The sequence below is a fragment of the Oryctolagus cuniculus genome, chromosome 8, assembly GCF_964237555.1.
Source record: "Oryctolagus cuniculus chromosome 8, mOryCun1.1, whole genome shotgun sequence".
Taxonomy (NCBI): Eukaryota; Metazoa; Chordata; class Mammalia; order Lagomorpha; family Leporidae; genus Oryctolagus; species Oryctolagus cuniculus.
In genome coordinates this window covers 121,910,409-121,930,200 of record NC_091439.1, presented here as the reverse complement: position 1 = coordinate 121,930,200, position 19,792 = coordinate 121,910,409, and the positions used below count along the sequence as shown (strand labels likewise).

Genomic DNA, 19,792 nt, shown 5'->3' with positions numbered 1-19,792 from the left:
GCAATTAACCAACTCCTGCCCCTGGAAGACTTGCTGTCTTACACAGGGGATAAAAGAGCAAAGAAAAAGGCTAGAAAAGTATTGTGAAAGCTACAGGCTAGGGGTGTAGGCCAATGAAACCAAATATTCAATCCTAAGATTATACATGCTTTCTTCCTTCAATACTTTAGCACATCACCCGGGCTCCAGATCTATACCAGACACAGGTTCTATTTAAGAAGGAATTTCTAGGGAAACCCCAAAAAAGAGTGCGAGACACCAAAATAAAGGCCCAAAAGGAAAATGAAACCTCTGATACCTACAGCAAAGCAAACATTAAATAGCCTAACTCCCACCCAGAGGAACATAAACCTCACACTAAGTGACCTGCTTACTTTGCTTTCTATTACCTGATACATTGTGTCCAGCTTTCAGAAAAAAAAAAAAAAAAAAGTTAAAGCAAGAAAAATGCAGTCTGAAGAGACAAAGCAAGCATCAAAACCAGGCCCTACCATGGCAAAGATTCTGGAGCTGTCTGACTGGGTTATTAACACAACTGTAATAGAAAAATTGGACGATATACAGGACCACGTGAATAATGCACACAGATAGATGGAAACTCTCAAAGAATCAAAAGGGGCCGCCAGATCAAAACAACCACTGAGACAGAAACGAAGAATGTCTTGGAGGGGCTCATTATCAGACTAGACACTAGAGAGAAGACAATCCGTGAGCGGGTGTGTATCGATAAAAACTTCCTAAACTAAAAGCCAAAGAAAGAAATGGGGAAAACGCTAATGGAATGCCTAAGATTATGGGACAATTACAAAGGTATGACACACACAAAGCAGGAATACTAGAAGAAAGGAAGGAACAGGGGCAATATTGGAAGTAATGACGGCCGAAAACGTTCCAAAAGCTGAAGGTAAAAACGATAGAGGTTGAGGGGCTGGCGCTGTGGCGTAGCAGATACAGCTGCCACCTGCAGCATCGGCATCCCATATGGGTGCCGGTTCGAATCCCATATGCCCCACTTCTGATCCAGCTCTCTACTGTGGCCTGGGAAAGCAGCAAAAGATGGCTCAAGTCCTTGGTCCCCTGCACCCACATGGGAGACCCAGAAGGTCCTGGCTCCCGCCTTTGAATCGGCATAGCTCTGACCATTGTGGCCATCTGGGGAGTGAACCAGCAGATGGAAGACCTCTCTGTCTGCCTCTGCCTCTCTGTAATTCTGCCTTTCACATGAATAAATAAATACATCTTAAAAAAAAAAAAGGTTGAATATCACTGGTAGAAAATGTTTGGTGATAGAAATATCTCAGATGAGAAACAATGACTTGATCAGCCCTTGTCCTGACTGTCCAGGAACACCTTACTACTTTATTCCTTTTAGTATTTGTTTGTTCTACTTCTTACCATTGGCTGAACTCTTTAATTTACACACAATTATTCTTAGGTGTTTAAATTCAACTGAAAAGTGACCCCTGTTAAATATAAGAGTGGGAATAAGAGAGGGAGGAGATGTACAGTTCGGCACATGCTCACTCAGACTTACCCTTAATGGTAGAGCTAGAAACGTGCCAGGGGATTCCAATTCAATCCCATCAATGTGGCATGTACCAATGCCATCTTACTAGTCTAAAGTGATCAGTTTCAGTTCATAATTGATCATAATGAGAGGATTAAATGTCAAAGGGATCACATAAACAAGTCTACTGTCTGCTTCTACTAACTGATAGAATTAAAAAGGAGAAAACAATCCAACATGGGAAGCAGGATACACAGCAGACTCATAGAATGGCCAAAGCCCTAAACAGCACTCTGGCCTCCGAATCGGCCCCTAAGGCATTCGGATCTGGCTAAAAAGCCCATGAGAGTATTTCAGGCATGGGAAGTCAAGACACTCTGGCAAAAGAAAAAAATGACCTAAATTTAAGAACGCTGTGAGTGAGATCCCAGAGGAAAGAACAGGCCAGCAAAGGAGGAGGTACTTTTCTCTGAAGGGAGGAGAGAACTTCCACTTTGACTCTGGCCTTGTCTAAAGAAGATCAGAGTTGGTGAACTCCAGAGGAACTTCCATAGCCTTGGCAGCTCATGACAAGAACCTCTGGTGATTACTGACGTCATCAATAAGAGTGTCCATTGTTAAATCAACAACAGGAGTCACTGTGCACTTACTCCCCATGTAACATCTCTGTCCTTAATGTGTTGTACTCTGTGAATGAATGCTAAAACTACTACTCAAACAGTACTCTATACTTTGTGTGTCTGTGTGGGTGCAGTCTGTTGGAATCTTTACTTAGTATATACTAATTTGATCTTCTATACATGAAGAGAATTGCAAATGAATTTTGATGAAGAACGGGATGGGAGGAGGAGTGGGGGATGGGATGGTTGCGGGTGGGATGGATGTTACTGGGGGAAAAGCCGCTATAATCCAAACATTGTGCTTTGGAAATTTATAGTTATTAAATAGAAGTTGAAAAACTGAAGTATGTGTGTATGTTGGTACAGTAGAGCATATGTGTAGTTTCTCAAATGGTAGCATCAACAGGAATAGAACAAAATTTTTCAAGTTAAAAGAGAGGTCAAAAAATCTATTAAAAAAGAAAAAGGAAAATAAATGTATTTAAAACTATTTTGGAAAATAAGAAAACAAGTATTCAAAATCAATCCCACGAAAACCCCTTTTGATGCCAGCTTGCCAACAGAAGACGTATATGCTCATATAATCACAGGCTCAACTAAGAGGTGATCCTTAACACTTTATAAGCATTTACCCACCTACTTAAAAACTTTTCATAACAAAAGAAATAGCTTTCGGGGCTGCCGTTGTGGGTGGGTGGGTTAATCCTCCGCCTGCAGCGCCTGCATCCCATGTGGGCGCCGGTTCTAGTCCCAGCTGCTCCTCTTCCAATCCAGCTCTCTGCTATGGCCTGGGAAAGCAGGGGAAGATGGCTCAAGTCCTTGGGCCCCTGCAGTCATGCCGGAGACAGGAAGAAGCTCCTGGCTCCTGGCTTCGGATCGGCACAGCTCCAGCCGTTGTGGCCATTTGGGGAGTGAACCACCAGACGGAAGGCCTTTCTCTCTGTCTCTCCCTCTCACTGTCTGTAACTCTGCCTCTCAAATACATACATACCTACTTACATCCATACAATCTTAAAAAACTAAATAGCTTTCTAACATTTTACTCTATGGATGCAGCAGAATTTGCTACTTACTTATATATTATTCTTTTCCATGTATATATTATTCCTAACTTCATTTTTCCTCCCTCATCAGAAAGGAAGACATGCTCAGTTTTGAAAAACTGTAAATCACAATCATTCAAAGAGGAGAGGATAAAAGCCACCATAACCCCTTCACTAGAATGAGCATGCTAACATGGAGGATTACCTTCTGTGCATTTATCCCATTCTTCATTACAACTAAGGTGACTTTAAACATCTTTGCACGTGAATGTTTGTTTGCATTTTTATTTCTTTAGAGTAGAAGATTGCAGAACAAGTGGATCATAAAGCACTAACTGTTTTGTGATCCTAGAATGCAATATCTAATTTCCTTGGGGAGCATTTCTTTCAATGCTGTTTTTCTCAATGCAACCCCAGATTACTAAGTCTGAAGCTAAAGCAGCAACTCTTAAGGTTCCAAAGCAATCATACACACATCTGACATCCTAGGAGCAGTGAGTCTCCCTTTCCATGCTCACGGCCCAGGCAGGCTGCCAGGTGTCTTCCCTGTGAGAGCCCACAGGCGGAAAACTCCACACCTCCTGGGCTGAGCTCACTCACTCCCTTCTTCCTTCTCCTGACAGGCCGGCACCACTAATCACCAAGCATTAGAACTAAGAGTTATCCTGAACCACCAATGTTACCTAAGTTCAATTGGTTAAGTTGTACCAGTAGCTACAACTGAACTGTCACTAAGGCCAACTGGTCCTATTTCACACAGACCTTGCACATCCTCCCCCTGCACAGCCACTGTCCCAGTTCAGAGTCTCATCGTGTCACCTACATAACTGCAATAGCTGCTCCCAGAAATTCACTCTGGATTTAAATCTATCCCAATTGTCTAAAATAAAAAGTCATACCATTCCATCAACATCTGTCCTTACACAACCACAACCACACACACAGGAAACTCAATGTATCAAAACCAAACTGCTGATTTCCCCATGAAACCTCTTGCTCTGGCCCCCTATCTTCCCCTGCAATAACTGACCCACCATTTCACCAGCAGCTCAAGTCAAACCCTAGCATCATTCTCACTCCTTCATTTCCATCAAGCCATCAGTGCCACCTGTAAACTTTCTCCACTTCTCTCCATTTTCAGCCTGAGCAGATTTGAAGCAGGAGCCTGCAGCTTCCTCCAGGATTCCCAAACAGTTGCAGGAGACCAAGGACTTGGGTACTCTTCTACTGCTGGGCCGGGCCACAGCAGAGCTGGAATGGAAGCGGAGGTGCTGGGACGGAAGTGGAGGTGCTGGGACTTGAACCACCACCCATATGGGATGCTGCTACTTCAGGCAGCAGCTTCATCCACTCTGCCACGGCTCGGCCCGCCCCCACCCCCAAATGCCCAGGTGGTTGCACTCGTGATCCAGCTGGCTGCTAACAAGCCCAGGAAAGCAGAGCAAGAGGCCCAAGGACTTGGGCACCCGAACCCACACTGGAGTCCTGGATAAAGTACCTGGCTTCTGCTTCAGCCTGGCGCAGCCCCAGGACATCGTAGCCACCTGGGGTGTGAACCCATACACTGACTCTCTCTCCACCACTGCCTCATCAGTAACTCTGCCTTTCACACCAGTCTTTAAAAAGAAAAAACAATCCAGTACTTACCATGAGGTGTCAGAACCTTGGACAGGCTGGAACAGAGCACAAAGGGATTCCTGGGGTTTCTCTAAGCTTCTGCTGTCTAGTCCTTGTGTGCAGTCTGTGAAAATTCACCGGATTACGTGCAAGTTAATTCGAGTGCCCCAGGCCAGTTTTCCCGCACACACATTACGGTTCAGAACCACCCAGAGAAGAGAGGCCGGGAGTCAAGGCCGCTTCTCACGGACGCGGCCAAGACTGATTCCGGCCAGGGCCAGGAAACCCCCAAAACGGAACCCGGGCCGTGGGAAAAGTTCTTCCTCTCCCAACCCCCGCCTCCACCCGCCCACCGGCACTCCTGTCACACTCGCCCTCCCTCGACGCTGCCCCACACGCCTTCCTTCCCCTTCCTTCCACGCCACCCCACCTTCACGCCACCTTTTCCTTCTCCCCCCTTCCTCTCTCCTCCCGAATCTCCCTTGGCCGCCTCTCTCCTCCTCCTCTCCCCTCCACCCCTCACATGCACACCCCTTGCCTGCTATCTGCACCCCAGGCCCCACCTACCCCGTGACGACAGCAAGGCCATCGCGCCCAACTCACCAAAGAGCGTTTCTGCTCCTCTGGAACAGGAGCCGAGGCCCGAGGGGTAGACTTCCAGACTGCCCAAGAAGAGGATCGCGCCTACACATTTCCAGAAGGGCAAGGTAACTGATGCGGCTGTCCCGGGCTGCAGTGTCTCTGATTCAGGCCTGACCCCGGAGGCACTGGGTCTCACTCAGGCTCCGCCAGCAGCATCGAGGACGGCTCCTCAAGACTTGAACAGGCTTTTGGGCAGGAACAGATGAGGAGCAGACTTCCATCTGAGGATGGCTGAGCAGGAGATGTACCTACGGGTACAATTCCTGGTCACAGCGCAGGGCGCAAATTCACTCCCCACAGGCAGCTGCCATGGCGCCATGGGACACATCTGCATGCTGCTACGTCCAGTGTGGGGCGCCCAAGAGCCGATTCCAGTCCCGCTACTCCAGGTTGGGAACCAGGGAGGCAGCCGCTGATGGCCCAGGTACTTGGATCCTGCCTCCTTCCCTCCTGGGAGTCCTGAATGGAGTTCTTGCCTCCTGGCTTCTGCCTGGCCCGGCGCTGGCCTTTGAAGCCACTTGGGGAGAGAAGCAGTGCATGGGGCATCGCAAGCACTCTTGCTCTCTCTCAGTGATTGCCCATCTGGTGGTTCGCCCTCCTCCCAGGTGGCTACAAAGGCCAGGGCTGGGCCAGGCTGAAACAGAAGCCAGGGACTTTATCTGGTGCTCCATTCTGAGAACCTGCCACCGGGCCCCTGGCTCCTGAATACTGGCTCCGGATCTGCTCAGCTCCCATCATTGCGCTAATTTGGAGAGGACCAGCAGATGAAAGACTTACTTTCTCTTTCTCTCTCTCTGCATGTAACTCCGAATTTCAAATAAACAAATAAGAACTTTATAAAAAAAAAAAGGGGGGGGAGACATAGCTATAAATAAAATACTACATCACGGCCAACTACTAGAGTTTATATCGAACTTGATACTATATGCATCACCTAGCCTATTAACACAGAACTCCTGTGGGAAGGATAGTTAAAACCCGTGATTTGCAAACCCTTCCAAAAAGGAGACGAAGGGGAAAAATCTTCCATCTCATCCCTTCGGACCAACATTTTCCCAACATCCAAAACAAATGCATCATAAAGAAAACGGCACATACGTATCTGTCATGACTGCGCTGTCACATTCCTTAACAAAATATTACCAAACGCGCTCCTGAAGCACAACCAAAGCTTAGCACGCTGGGTGCAACTCCAGGAATGCAAGGATGGCTACCATACACAATCAATATATCACAGAACAGAATAAACATGGGGAAAGCCCACAAAGTATCCCTATAGACACAGAAAACCTATTTCACAAAAACTCCCACCGCTTTGGCGATATTAAAAAAAAAAAAAAAAAGGAATCATCAAATCAGGAACAGAAGGTAAACCTCGGCTTGACAATGGCCTCTCACTGAAAACCCACCGAGCGCTAACATCACACCAAATGCCAGTTAACCGGAAACTGTCCTCCTAGACCAGGAAACAGACGAGCGTTTTCGCTCTTATTCCTCCCCGTCAGCAGTCTCGGGGGTCTCGAGCAGGGCGGCTGGGCCATCAAAACGCAAACAGACGGGAACGCGGGGCCGCTCCAGGAGGAGACGGAGCCCCTCTGCTCTGGCACAGCTGCTCGCACACTGGGGAAAGTTCCAGACCGACCGTCCGCACAGCAAGACCACGACTCCACCCGCGCCTTCGGGACCCGAGAGCAACAGGCACGCGCCGGCAGCGAAGACTCGCAGCGGGAAACCCCAACAGCCCCCGCATCACTCACCGCCAAGGGGGCCCGGTCTGCTGGCGGCACAGGGGCCCGCGAAGGCCGCTGCTTCCACGAAGGGCCGAAGAAGAGAACCGCGCCCGGGAAACGGCGTGGCAGCCTCGGGCCGCAGCCTCTCTGAGCCCGGCCTGACCCCGGGGGCGCTGGGTCTCCCGCAGGCTCCGCCGGCAGCGTCCAGGACGGCTCCCGACGGCTCGCGCGGGCTCTCCGGCAGCAGCGGACGGGACCCGCGAGGACTCCTACCTGAGCGCCGCGGGCCACAAGGGGCCACTTCCGGGGCACAAGGGGCCACTTCCGGGGCACAGCGCCGGGCGCAGGCGCACTCCCCATGGGCGGCCGCCGTGGCGCCGCGGGACGCACCTCCGCGCTGCCTGCCGCGTCCAGCGTCCGAAGCCCCAGGGCTGCAGGCGGGGCGGCCTCTCCAGCCTGTGACCCAGGGACCACGCCTCCCGGCCTCCTGGGCGCCCTGAATGGAGGTCAAGCCTCCTGGCTTCTGCCTGGCCCGGCGCTGGCCGTTGGAGCTGCTTGGGGAGAGAAGCAGAGCACCGGGCATCGCGAGCCCTTCTTGCCTCTTGCTCTCTCTCACGGATCGTCCCTCTGGGGGTTCAACCCCCAGGTGGCTACTAAGGCCGGGACCGGGCCGGGCCGAAGCAGAAGCCCGGGACTGTATCCGGTGCTCCACTCTGGGTTCAGGGGCCTGAGTCCTTGGGCCGTCTCCCTCTGCTTTCCCAGGCATGGCAGCAGACAGCTGGATCCCACGGGGAAAGGCTCCCAGGAGGGGCCGGCGCTGTGGGGGAGCGGGTAAAGCCACCGCCCGCAGCGCCTGCATCCACATGGGCGCAGGTTCGAGTCCCAGCTGCTCCACTTCCGGTGCAGCTCTCTGCAGAAGAGGGCCCAAATCCTTGGGCCCCTGCACCCATGCGGTACACCCCGGGGAGGCTCCTGGCTCCTGGCTTCAGATCCGCTCAGGCCTGCCCATTGCAGCCAATTGGGTAGCAGACCAGCAGATGGAAGACCTCTCGATAGCGATTCTCTCTCTCTCTCTCTCTCTCTCTCTCTCTCTCCCCCTCTCTCTCCCTCCCTCCAGCCCTCCCTGAATTTCATATAAATAAGATCTTCAAAAAAAATAAAAAATTAAGAAAAGGAAGACATAGCTTTAAATAAAATACTACATCAAGGCCAACTATTACAGTTCATTACAATTTGATATTATATACATTACCTACCCTATTAACATAGAATTTGAAAAGGAATTTAACTCACTCTTAGAAAAGGTGTTGGTGGCAGGCAACGCGCGCTCACTAGGCTAATCCTCCACCTAGTGGCGCCAGCACACCAGGTTCTAGTCCCGGTCAGGGTGCCGGATTCTGTCCCGGTTGCTCCCTCTTCCAGGCCAGCTCTCTGCTATGGCCCAGGAGTGCAGTAGAGGATGGCCCGAGTCCTTGGGCCCTGTACCCGCATGGGAGACCAGGATAAGTACCTGGCTCCTGCCTTTGGATCAGCGGCAGCCACTGGAGGGTGAACCAATGGCAAAGGAAGACCTTTCTCTCTGTCTCTCTCTCTCACTGTCCACTCTGCCTGTCAAAAAAAAAAAAAAAAAAGGTGTTGGTACCCATTCTTTCTCTTCTACCTTAGAAACGTTCCGTGTGGTATTATCTATGACTTACGCATGAGGAAATCAATGTAGTTTATTTATTCAGACACTTGGGTACCCACTCGCACAGGGACTTGAGACACCTGTGATCTACAGAGTTCTCCACTGAACACAGGTCTGCTCCCCAACCTCCGCCCTCCACAGTCTAGGCCTGCATTTAATGGATGGAGCATGCTTGAACTAGGACAAACCGTGTCTTCCACAAAGCACGATAGAATACGTAAAGGTCCCTCTTGGCATTTTCTACGTGCCCGTTATCACGTTGGTACTTTTTCTCTCCTTTCTCAACGTTAGATACAAATTGGGAGGGAGGAAGTCAAACTATCACTATTGGCAGAGGACATGATTCCATACAGAGGAGATCCACACGACTCCACTGAGAGACTATCGAAACTCAGAGTAGAGTTTGGTAAAGTGGCAGGATAGAAAATCAACAGCCTTTGTATACGCAGACAGTGCCGTGGCTCAGAAAGAACGTCTAGGACCAATCCCGTCCACATAGCTACAAAGAAAATACAGGCTCTGGGGACCATTTCAACCAAGGATGTCCACTAGCTGAGAATCACAACAGATTAAAGAAAGGAATAGAAGAGGGCAAAAAGCAAAAAACCAAATTGAGAAGCTTCTGCACTGCAAGCAAAACACTCGGCAAAGCGCAGAGGCAACTAACAGAATGGGAGAAATTATCTGCAAAGTATGCAGCTGGTAAAGGATTCACTACCAGAGGTTTTCAAGAAACTCAACAGCAGCAAAACAAACCACCCACTCAAGAAACGGGCCAAGGACTTCCGCAGGCATGGTTCAAGAAAGGAAATCCAAATGGCCAACAAACACATGCAAAAATGCTCAGGGTCACTAGCCATCAGGGAAATGCACAGCGATACTACAACAGCCTTGAGGATGTCAGGGGGGGAAAGGCGGCCTGCTCCGCTGTTGGTGGGAATGTAAACTGGTATAGCCACTGTGGGAGACAGTATGAGAAACCTCAGAAACCTGAATATAGACAAACCAGCCGTTCCACCCCGGGGAATATACACAAGGGAAAGGAAATCAGCATATGGAAGAGTCATATTTACTGCAGCTCATTTCACAACAGCAAAGATAGGCAATCAACCAAAATGCCGCTCTCCTGAAGACTGAAGAAAGAAATTACGGGCCATGTACACCACACATACATATACAGACCGCAGGGGAGAGGAAAGGCCATCATTTTGAAATAGCCCTGCCTATATGTTCTCCACTTGAGAACAAGGAGACCACTCTACCTTAGAGCCTAATCGACCTTGGGGAAGGGCAATTAACCAACTCCTGCCCCTGGAAGACTTGCTGTCTTACACAGGGGATAAAAGAGCAAAGAAAAAGGCTAGAAAAGTATTGTGAAAGCTACAGGCTAGGGGTGTAGGCCAATGAAACCAAATATTCAATCCTAAGATTATACATGCTTTCTTCCTTCAATACTTTAGCACATCACCCGGGCTCCAGATCTATACCAGACACAGGTTCTATTTAAGAAGGAATTTCTAGGGAAACCCCAAAAAAGAGTGCGAGACACCAAAATAAAGGCCCAAAAGGAAAATGAAACCTCTGATACCTACAGCAAAGCAAACATTAAATAGCCTAACTCCCACCCAGAGGAACATAAACCTCACACTAAGTGACCTGCTTACTTTGCTTTCTATTACCTGATACATTGTGTCCAGCTTTCAGAAAAAAAAAAAAAAAAAAGTTAAAGCAAGAAAAATGCAGTCTGAAGAGACAAAGCAAGCATCAAAACCAGGCCCTACCATGGCAAAGATTCTGGAGCTGTCTGACTGGGTTATTAACACAACTGTAATAGAAAAATTGGACGATATACAGGACCACGTGAATAATGCACACAGATAGATGGAAACTCTCAAAGAATCAAAAGGGGCCGCCAGATCAAAACAACCACTGAGACAGAAACGAAGAATGTCTTGGAGGGGCTCATTATCAGACTAGACACTAGAGAGAAGACAATCCGTGAGCGGGTGTGTATCGATAAAAACTTCCTAAACTAAAAGCCAAAGAAAGAAATGGGGAAAACGCTAATGGAATGCCTAAGATTATGGGACAATTACAAAGGTATGACACACACAAAGCAGGAATACTAGAAGAAAGGAAGGAACAGGGGCAATATTGGAAGTAATGACGGCCGAAAACGTTCCAAAAGCTGAAGGTAAAAACGATAGAGGTTGAGGGGCTGGCGCTGTGGCGTAGCAGATACAGCTGCCACCTGCAGCATCGGCATCCCATATGGGTGCCGGTTCGAATCCCATATGCCCCACTTCCGATCCAGCTCTCTACTGTGGCCTGGGAAAGCAGCAAAAGATGGCTCAAGTCCTTGGTCCCCTGCACCCACATGGGAGACCCAGAAGGTCCTGGCTCCCGCCTTTGAATCGGCATAGCTCTGACCATTGTGGCCATCTGGGGAGTGAACCAGCAGATGGAAGACCTCTCTGTCTGCCTCTGCCTCTCTGTAATTCTGCCTTTCACATGAATAAATAAATACATCTTAAAAAAAAAAAAGGTTGAATATCACTGGTAGAAAATGTTTGGTGATAGAAATATCTCAGATGAGAAACAATGACTTGATCAGCCCTTGTCCTGACTGTCCAGGAACACCTTACTACTTTATTCCTTTTAGTATTTGTTTGTTCTACTTCTTACCATTGGCTGAACTCTTTAATTTACACACAATTATTCTTAGGTGTTTAAATTCAACTGAAAAGTGACCCCTGTTAAATATAAGAGTGGGAATAAGAGAGGGAGGAGATGTACAGTTCGGCACATGCTCACTCAGACTTACCCTTAATGGTAGAGCTAGAAACGTGCCAGGGGATTCCAATTCAATCCCATCAATGTGGCATGTACCAATGCCATCTTACTAGTCTAAAGTGATCAGTTTCAGTTCATAATTGATCATAATGAGAGGATTAAATGTCAAAGGGATCACATAAACAAGTCTACTGTCTGCTTCTACTAACTGATAGAATTAAAAAGGAGAAAACAATCCAACATGGGAAGCAGGATACACAGCAGACTCATAGAACGGCCAAAGCCCTAAACAGCACTCTGGCCTCCGAATCGGCCCCTAAGGCATTCGGATCTGGCTAAAAAGCCCATGAGAGTATTTCAGGCATGGGAAGTCAAGACACTCTGGCAAAAGAAAAAAATGACCTAAATTTAAGAACGCTGTGAGTGAGATCCCAGAGGAAAGAACAGGCCAGCAAAGGAGGAGGTACTTTTCTCTGAAGGGAGGAGAGAACTTCCACTTTGACTCTGGCCTTGTCTAAAGAAGATCAGAGTTGGTGAACTCCAGAGGAACTTCCATAGCCTTGGCAGCTCATGACAAGAACCTCTGGTGATTACTGACGTCATCAATAAGAGTGTCCATTGTTAAATCAACAACAGGAGTCACTGTGCACTTACTCCCCATGTAACATCTCTGTCCTTAATGTGTTGTACTCTGTGAATGAATGCTAAAACTACTACTCAAACAGTACTCTATACTTTGTGTGTCTGTGTGGGTGCAGTCTGTTGGAATCTTTACTTAGTATATACTAATTTGATCTTCTATACATGAAGAGAATTGCAAATGAATTTTGATGAAGAACGGGATGGGAGGAGGAGTGGGGGATGGGATGGTTGCGGGTGGGATGGATGTTACTGGGGGAAAAGCCGCTATAATCCAAACATTGTGCTTTGGAAATTTATAGTTATTAAATAGAAGTTGAAAAACTGAAGTATGTGTGTATGTTGGTACAGTAGAGCATATGTGTAGTTTCTCAAATGGTAGCATCAACAGGAATAGAACAAAATTTTTCAAGTTAAAAGAGAGGTCAAAAAATCTATTAAAAAAGAAAAAGGAAAATAAATGTATTTAAAACTATTTTGGAAAATAAGAAAACAAGTATTCAAAATCAATCCCACGAAAACCCCTTTTGATGCCAGCTTGCCAACAGAAGACGTATATGCTCATATAATCACAGGCTCAACTAAGAGGTGATCCTTAACACTTTATAAGCATTTACCCACCTACTTAAAAACTTTTCATAACAAAAGAAATAGCTTTCGGGGCTGCCGTTGTGGGTGGGTGGGTTAATCCTCCGCCTGCAGCGCCTGCATCCCATGTGGGCGCCGGTTCTAGTCCCAGCTGCTCCTCTTCCAATCCAGCTCTCTGCTATGGCCTGGGAAAGCAGGGGAAGATGGCTCAAGTCCTTGGGCCCCTGCAGTCATGCCGGAGACAGGAAGAAGCTCCTGGCTCCTGGCTTCGGATCGGCACAGCTCCAGCCGTTGTGGCCATTTGGGGAGTGAACCACCAGACGGAAGGCCTTTCTCTCTGTCTCTCCCTCTCACTGTCTGTAACTCTGCCTCTCAAATACATACATACCTACTTACATCCATACAATCTTAAAAAACTAAATAGCTTTCTAACATTTTACTCTATGGATGCAGCAGAATTTGCTACTTACTTATATATTATTCTTTTCCATGTATATATTATTCCTAACTTCATTTTTCCTCCCTCATCAGAAAGGAAGACATGCTCAGTTTTGAAAAACTGTAAATCACAATCATTCAAAGAGGAGAGGATAAAAGCCACCATAACCCCTTCACTAGAATGAGCATGCTAACATGGAGGATTACCTTCTGTGCATTTATCCCATTCTTCATTACAACTAAGGTGACTTTAAACATCTTTGCACGTGAATGTTTGTTTGCATTTTTATTTCTTTAGAGTAGAAGATTGCAGAACAAGTGGATCATAAAGCACTAACTGTTTTGTGATCCTAGAATGCAATATCTAATTTCCTTGGGGAGCATTTCTTTCAATGCTGTTTTTCTCAATGCAACCCCAGATTACTAAGTCTGAAGCTAAAGCAGCAACTCTTAAGGTTCCAAAGCAATCATACACACATCTGACATCCTAGGAGCAGTGAGTCTCCCTTTCCATGCTCACGGCCCAGGCAGGCTGCCAGGTGTCTTCCCTGTGAGAGCCCACAGGCGGAAAACTCCACACCTCCTGGGCTGAGCTCACTCACTCCCTTCTTCCTTCTCCTGACAGGCCGGCACCACTAATCACCAAGCATTAGAACTAAGAGTTATCCTGAACCACCAATGTTACCTAAGTTCAATTGGTTAAGTTGTACCAGTAGCTACAACTGAACTGTCACTAAGGCCAACTGGTCCTATTTCACACAGACCTTGCACATCCTCCCCCTGCACAGCCACTGTCCCAGTTCAGAGTCTCATCGTGTCACCTACATAACTGCAATAGCTGCTCCCAGAAATTCACTCTGGATTTAAATCTATCCCAATTGTCTAAAATAAAAAGTCATACCATTCCATCAACATCTGTCCTTACACAACCACAACCACACACACAGGAAACTCAATGTATCAAAACCAAACTGCTGATTTCCCCATGAAACCTCTTGCTCTGGCCCCCTATCTTCCCCTGCAATAACTGACCCACCATTTCACCAGCAGCTCAAGTCAAACCCTAGCATCATTCTCACTCCTTCATTTCCATCAAGCCATCAGTGCCACCTGTAAACTTTCTCCACTTCTCTCCATTTTCAGCCTGAGCAGATTTGAAGCAGGAGCCTGCAGCTTCCTCCAGGATTCCCAAACAGTTGCAGGAGACCAAGGACTTGGGTACTCTTCTACTGCTGGGCCGGGCCACAGCAGAGCTGGAATGGAAGCGGAGGTGCTGGGACGGAAGTGGAGGTGCTGGGACTTGAACCACCACCCATATGGGATGCTGCTACTTCAGGCAGCAGCTTCATCCACTCTGCCACGGCTCGGCCCGCCCCCACCCCCAAATGCCCAGGTGGTTGCACTCGTGATCCAGCTGGCTGCTAACAAGCCCAGGAAAGCAGAGCAAGAGGCCCAAGGACTTGGGCACCCGAACCCACACTGGAGTCCTGGATAAAGTACCTGGCTTCTGCTTCAGCCTGGCGCAGCCCCAGGACATCGTAGCCACCTGGGGTGTGAACCCATACACTGACTCTCTCTCCACCACTGCCTCATCAGTAACTCTGCCTTTCACACCAGTCTTTAAAAAGAAAAAACAATCCAGTACTTACCATGAGGTGTCAGAACCTTGGACAGGCTGGAACAGAGCACAAAGGGATTCCTGGGGTTTCTCTAAGCTTCTGCTGTCTAGTCCTTGTGTGCAGTCTGTGAAAATTCACCGGATTACGTGCAAGTTAATTCGAGTGCCCCAGGCCAGTTTTCCCGCACACACATTACGGTTCAGAACCACCCAGAGAAGAGAGGCCGGGAGTCAAGGCCGCTTCTCACGGACGCGGCCAAGACTGATTCCGGCCAGGGCCAGGAAACCCCCAAAACGGAACCCGGGCCGTGGGAAAAGTTCTTCCTCTCCCAACCCCCGCCTCCACCCGCCCACCGGCACTCCTGTCACACTCGCCCTCCCTCGACGCTGCCCCACACGCCTTCCTTCCCCTTCCTTCCACGCCACCCCACCTTCACGCCACCTTTTCCTTCTCCCCCCTTCCTCTCTCCTCCCGAATCTCCCTTGGCCGCCTCTCTCCTCCTCCTCTCCCCTCCACCCCTCACATGCACACCCCTTGCCTGCTATCTGCACCCCAGGCCCCACCTACCCCGTGACGACAGCAAGGCCATCGCGCCCAACTCACCAAAGAGCGTTTCTGCTCCTCTGGAACAGGAGCCGAGGCCCGAGGGGTAGACTTCCAGACTGCCCAAGAAGAGGACCGCGCCTACACATTTCCAGAAGGGCAAGGTAACTGATGCGGCTGTCCCGGGCTGCAGTGTCTCTGATTCAGGCCTGACCCCGGAGGCACTGGGTCTCACTCAGGCTCCGCCAGCAGCATCGAGGACGGCTCCTCAAGACTTGAACAGGCTTTTGGGCAGGAACAGATGAGGAGCAGACTTCCATCTGAGGATGGCTGAGCAGGAGATGTACCTACGGGTACAATTCCTGGTCACAGCGCAGGGCGCAAATTCACTCCCCACAGGCAGCTGCCATGGCGCCATGGGACACATCTGCATGCTGCTACGTCCAGTGTGGGGCGCCCAAGAGCCGATTCCAGTCCCGCTACTCCAGGTTGGGAACCAGGGAGGCAGCCGCTGATGGCCCAGGTACTTGGATCCTGCCTCCTTCCCTCCTGGGAGTCCTGAATGGAGTTCTTGCCTCCTGGCTTCTGCCTGGCCCGGCGCTGGCCTTTGAAGCCACTTGGGGAGAGAAGCAGTGCATGGGGCATCGCAAGCACTCTTGCTCTCTCTCAGTGATTGCCCATCTGGTGGTTCGCCCTCCTCCCAGGTGGCTACAAAGGCCAGGGCTGGGCCAGGCTGAAACAGAAGCCAGGGACTTTATCTGGTGCTCCATTCTGAGAACCTGCCACCGGGCCCCTGGCTCCTGAATACTGGCTCCGGATCTGCTCAGCTCCCATCATTGCGCTAATTTGGAGAGGACCAGCAGATGAAAGACTTACTTTCTCTTTCTCTCTCTCTGCATGTAACTCCGAATTTCAAATAAACAAATAAGAACTTTATAAAAAAAAAAAGGGGGGGGGAGACATAGCTATAAATAAAATACTACATCACGGCCAACTACTAGAGTTTATATCGAACTTGATACTATATGCATCACCTAGCCTATTAACACAGAACTCCTGTGGGAAGGATAGTTAAAACCCGTGATTTGCAAACCCTTCCAAAAAGGAGACGAAGGGGAAAAATCTTCCATCTCATCCCTTCGGACCAACATTTTCCCAACATCCAAAACAAATGCATCATAAAGAAAACGGCACATACGTATCTGTCATGACTGCGCTGTCACATTCCTTAACAAAATATTACCAAACGCGCTCCTGAAGCACAACCAAAGCTTAGCACGCTGGGTGCAACTCCAGGAATGCAAGGATGGCTACCATACACAATCAATATATCACAGAACAGAATAAACATGGGGAAAGCCCACAAAGTATCCCTATAGACACAGAAAACCTATTTCACAAAAACTCCCACCGCTTTGGCGATATTAAAAAAAAAAAAAAAAAAAGGAATCATCAAATCAGGAACAGAAGGTAAACCTCGGCTTGACAATGGCCTCTCACTGAAAACCCACCGAGCGCTAACATCACACCAAATGCCAGTTAACCGGAAACTGTCCTCCTAGACCAGGAAACAGACGAGCGTTTTCGCTCTTATTCCTCCCCGTCAGCAGTCTCGGGGGTCTCGAGCAGGGCGGCTGGGCCATCAAAACGCAAACAGACGGGAATGCGGGGCCGCTCCAGGAGGAGACGGAGCCCCTCTGCTCTGGCACAGCTGCTCGCACACTGGGGAAAGTTCCAGACCGACCGTCCGCACAGCAAGACCACGACTCCACCCGCGCCTTCGGGACCCGAGAGCAACAGGCACGCGCCGGCAGCGAAGACTCGCAGCGGGAAACCCCAACAGCCCCCGCATCACTCACCGCCAAGGGGGCCCGGTCTGCTGGCGGCACAGGGGCCCGCGAAGGCCGCTGCTTCCATGAAGGGCCGAAGAAGAGAACCGCGCCCGGGAAACGGCGTGGCAGCCTCGGGTCGCAGCCTCTCTGAGCCCGGCCTGACCCCGGGGGCGCTGGGTCTCCCGCAGGCTCCGCCGGCAGCGTCCAGGACGGCTCCCGACGGCTCGCGCGGGCTCTCCGGCAGCAGCGGACGGGACCCGCGAGGACTCCTACCTGAGCGCCGCGGGCCACAAGGGGCCACTTCCGGGGCACAAGGGGCCACTTCCGGGGCACAGCGCCGGGCGCAGGCGCACTCCCCATGGGCGGCCGCCGTGGCGCCGCGGGACGCACCTCCGCGCTGCCTGCCGCGTCCAGCGTCCGAAGCCCCAGGGCTGCAGGCGGGGCGGCCTCTCCAGCCTGTGACCCAGGGACCACGCCTCCTGGCCTCCTGGGCGCCCTGAATGGAGGTCAAGCCTCCTGGCTTCTGCCTGGCCCGGCGCTGGCCGTTGGAGCTGCTTGGGGAGAGAAGCAGAGCACCGGGCATCGCGAGCCCTTCTTGCCTCTTGCTCTCTCTCACGGATCGTCCCTCTGGGGGTTCAACCCCCAGGTGGCTACTAAGGCCGGGACCGGGCCGGGCCGAAGCAGAAGCCCGGGACTGTATCCGGTGCTCCACTCTGGGTTCAGGGGCCTGAGTCCTTGGGCCGTCTCCCTCTGCTTTCCCAGGCATGGCAGCAGACAGCTGGATCCCACGGGGAAAGGCTCCCAGGAGGGGCCGGCGCTGTGGGGGAGCGGGTAAAGCCACCGCCCGCAGCGCCTGCATCCACATGGGAGCAGGTTCGAGTCCTGGCTGCTCCACTTCCGGTGCAGCTCTCTGTTGTGGTCTGTGATTGCAATATTTCGAAGTTTACACTTTTCAAACATAAAGGCATTTATATTTGCATATGGCTCCCACTGAATTTCAACTCCGGAAATACCAATTTCTCCATTAGAAATACGCCAGAAGGCCGGAGCTCTTAAACAAAGCAGCATTATGATACCACTATGCCTCTATTGTGAAGCATGAATCAGACCTATCTATTGTTTCAGAATTCTACCAATAATTACCATCTAGGAACACACACACACACACACAGGTCCACACTGTAAACAATCCCTGCTTAACCCAGTAGAAATTAAAGGCATCTCGGAGACAGCCAATGCCTATGTTGCCTCATCTGTGCAACTTATGCCTTAAGTAGGGAAATGCAAATTAAAAGGGAAACAGAAATTGGGGGTTGCATTTTCTCAAACACTAGTCTTTTTCAGTTTCAGAAATAATTACAGCCGTACTCCTATGATCAGCTTTGTTCACTGAAGGAGAGACAAAGCTCCAGACAAAACCTCAACCGCTTTTCCCTTGTAGCAGAGACTGGGTGTAAAGGGACTTGTCAGGCCATGGCTGTTGTTACACGAGAGACATTCTGCAAATGAATGGGGAAAATGATGGGAATCGGATGAAACTCTGAGAACTTATTATAATAAGATAAAAACAAAAAACTGTTGACCAGTACAAGGCTGCGTGTATGCCTGCCCTTCATTCTGCCTTGCAAAACTGGCTCAGCCAAGTGCAAGATCAATGGTTTGCATTTATTCTGCAGAGCACATTTTGAGCAGCTGCAGTTTAGGAATGGTTCTTCCCGTATCTCCTCTCCTTCTGAAGTTTTGTTACATGAAATGGGATCTAGCTGAGCCTCAGGAGTCACAGTGCCCCAGGAGTCACAGAGAGGCCCTGGTTTAGAAGCTGCCGTACTTCTCAAACTGCTGCAAAAAGATCAGTGGATGCTGACCCGCAGTGCAACTAGTCCCATACGCCCAGGAATCTGCCAGAGAGCGGAAACACACCCGTGACATAGAACTGATTGTTCTGAAATATCTGGATCCATGCAAATGCATCTCCTTGACTACCAATTTATTAAGTATAATTCACTGCCATGGTAGGTACCAGAAGGAACAACTCCCAGTCGGTCCGGAGTGTAAAGACACAGAAATAAAGAACAAAATGTTTTCACTTACAACTCTTTCGTATCAGGTTGAAATATCTATCATATTCTGGGGAAATGGTTTATTAATTTTGTTCTTATACATATTCATTTTTATTTGAAAGGGAGAGAAGGAGAGGGAGAAGGAGCAGGAAGGTGGGGGGAGAAATGGAGATCCTTCACAGGGGGATTCATTCCTCAAATGCCCACAGATGCCAGGGCTGGATCAAGCCAAAGCCAGGTACCTGGAACTTCATCTGGGTCTGCCCCATCATATGGGTGGTGGGGACCCAAGCACCAGAGCCATCACCAGCGATCTCCAGGTGTGCACATTAGCAGGAAGCTGGATCAGCAGTGGAGGCGCCAGGACTCAAATGAATACTCACACATACCACGTGGGTGTCCCAAGCAGCTTCTCAACTCTTGCACCAAATCCC

At 49.6% G+C, this 19,792-nt stretch overlaps 1 protein-coding gene across 8 annotated transcripts in view; it reads right to left on the bottom strand.

Annotated features, from left to right (window-relative positions):
* Positions 1–16,907, bottom strand: part of LOC138843571 (rho GTPase-activating protein 20-like) — a 111,026-nt gene extending 94,119 nt beyond the window's left edge. For all 8 annotated transcript variants that reach the window (XM_070048149.1, XM_070048151.1, XM_070048150.1 and 5 more), the window contains exons 1-4: positions 15,527–16,907; positions 14,954–15,047; positions 5,391–5,677; positions 4,818–4,911 (exon numbers count right to left, since the gene is read on the bottom strand). The gene's annotated coding sequence lies outside the window, so the exon portion shown is untranslated. The remainder of the gene's footprint in view (positions 1–4,817; positions 4,912–5,390; positions 5,678–14,953; positions 15,048–15,526) is intronic.
* Positions 16,908–19,792: the final 2,885 nt, after the last annotated feature.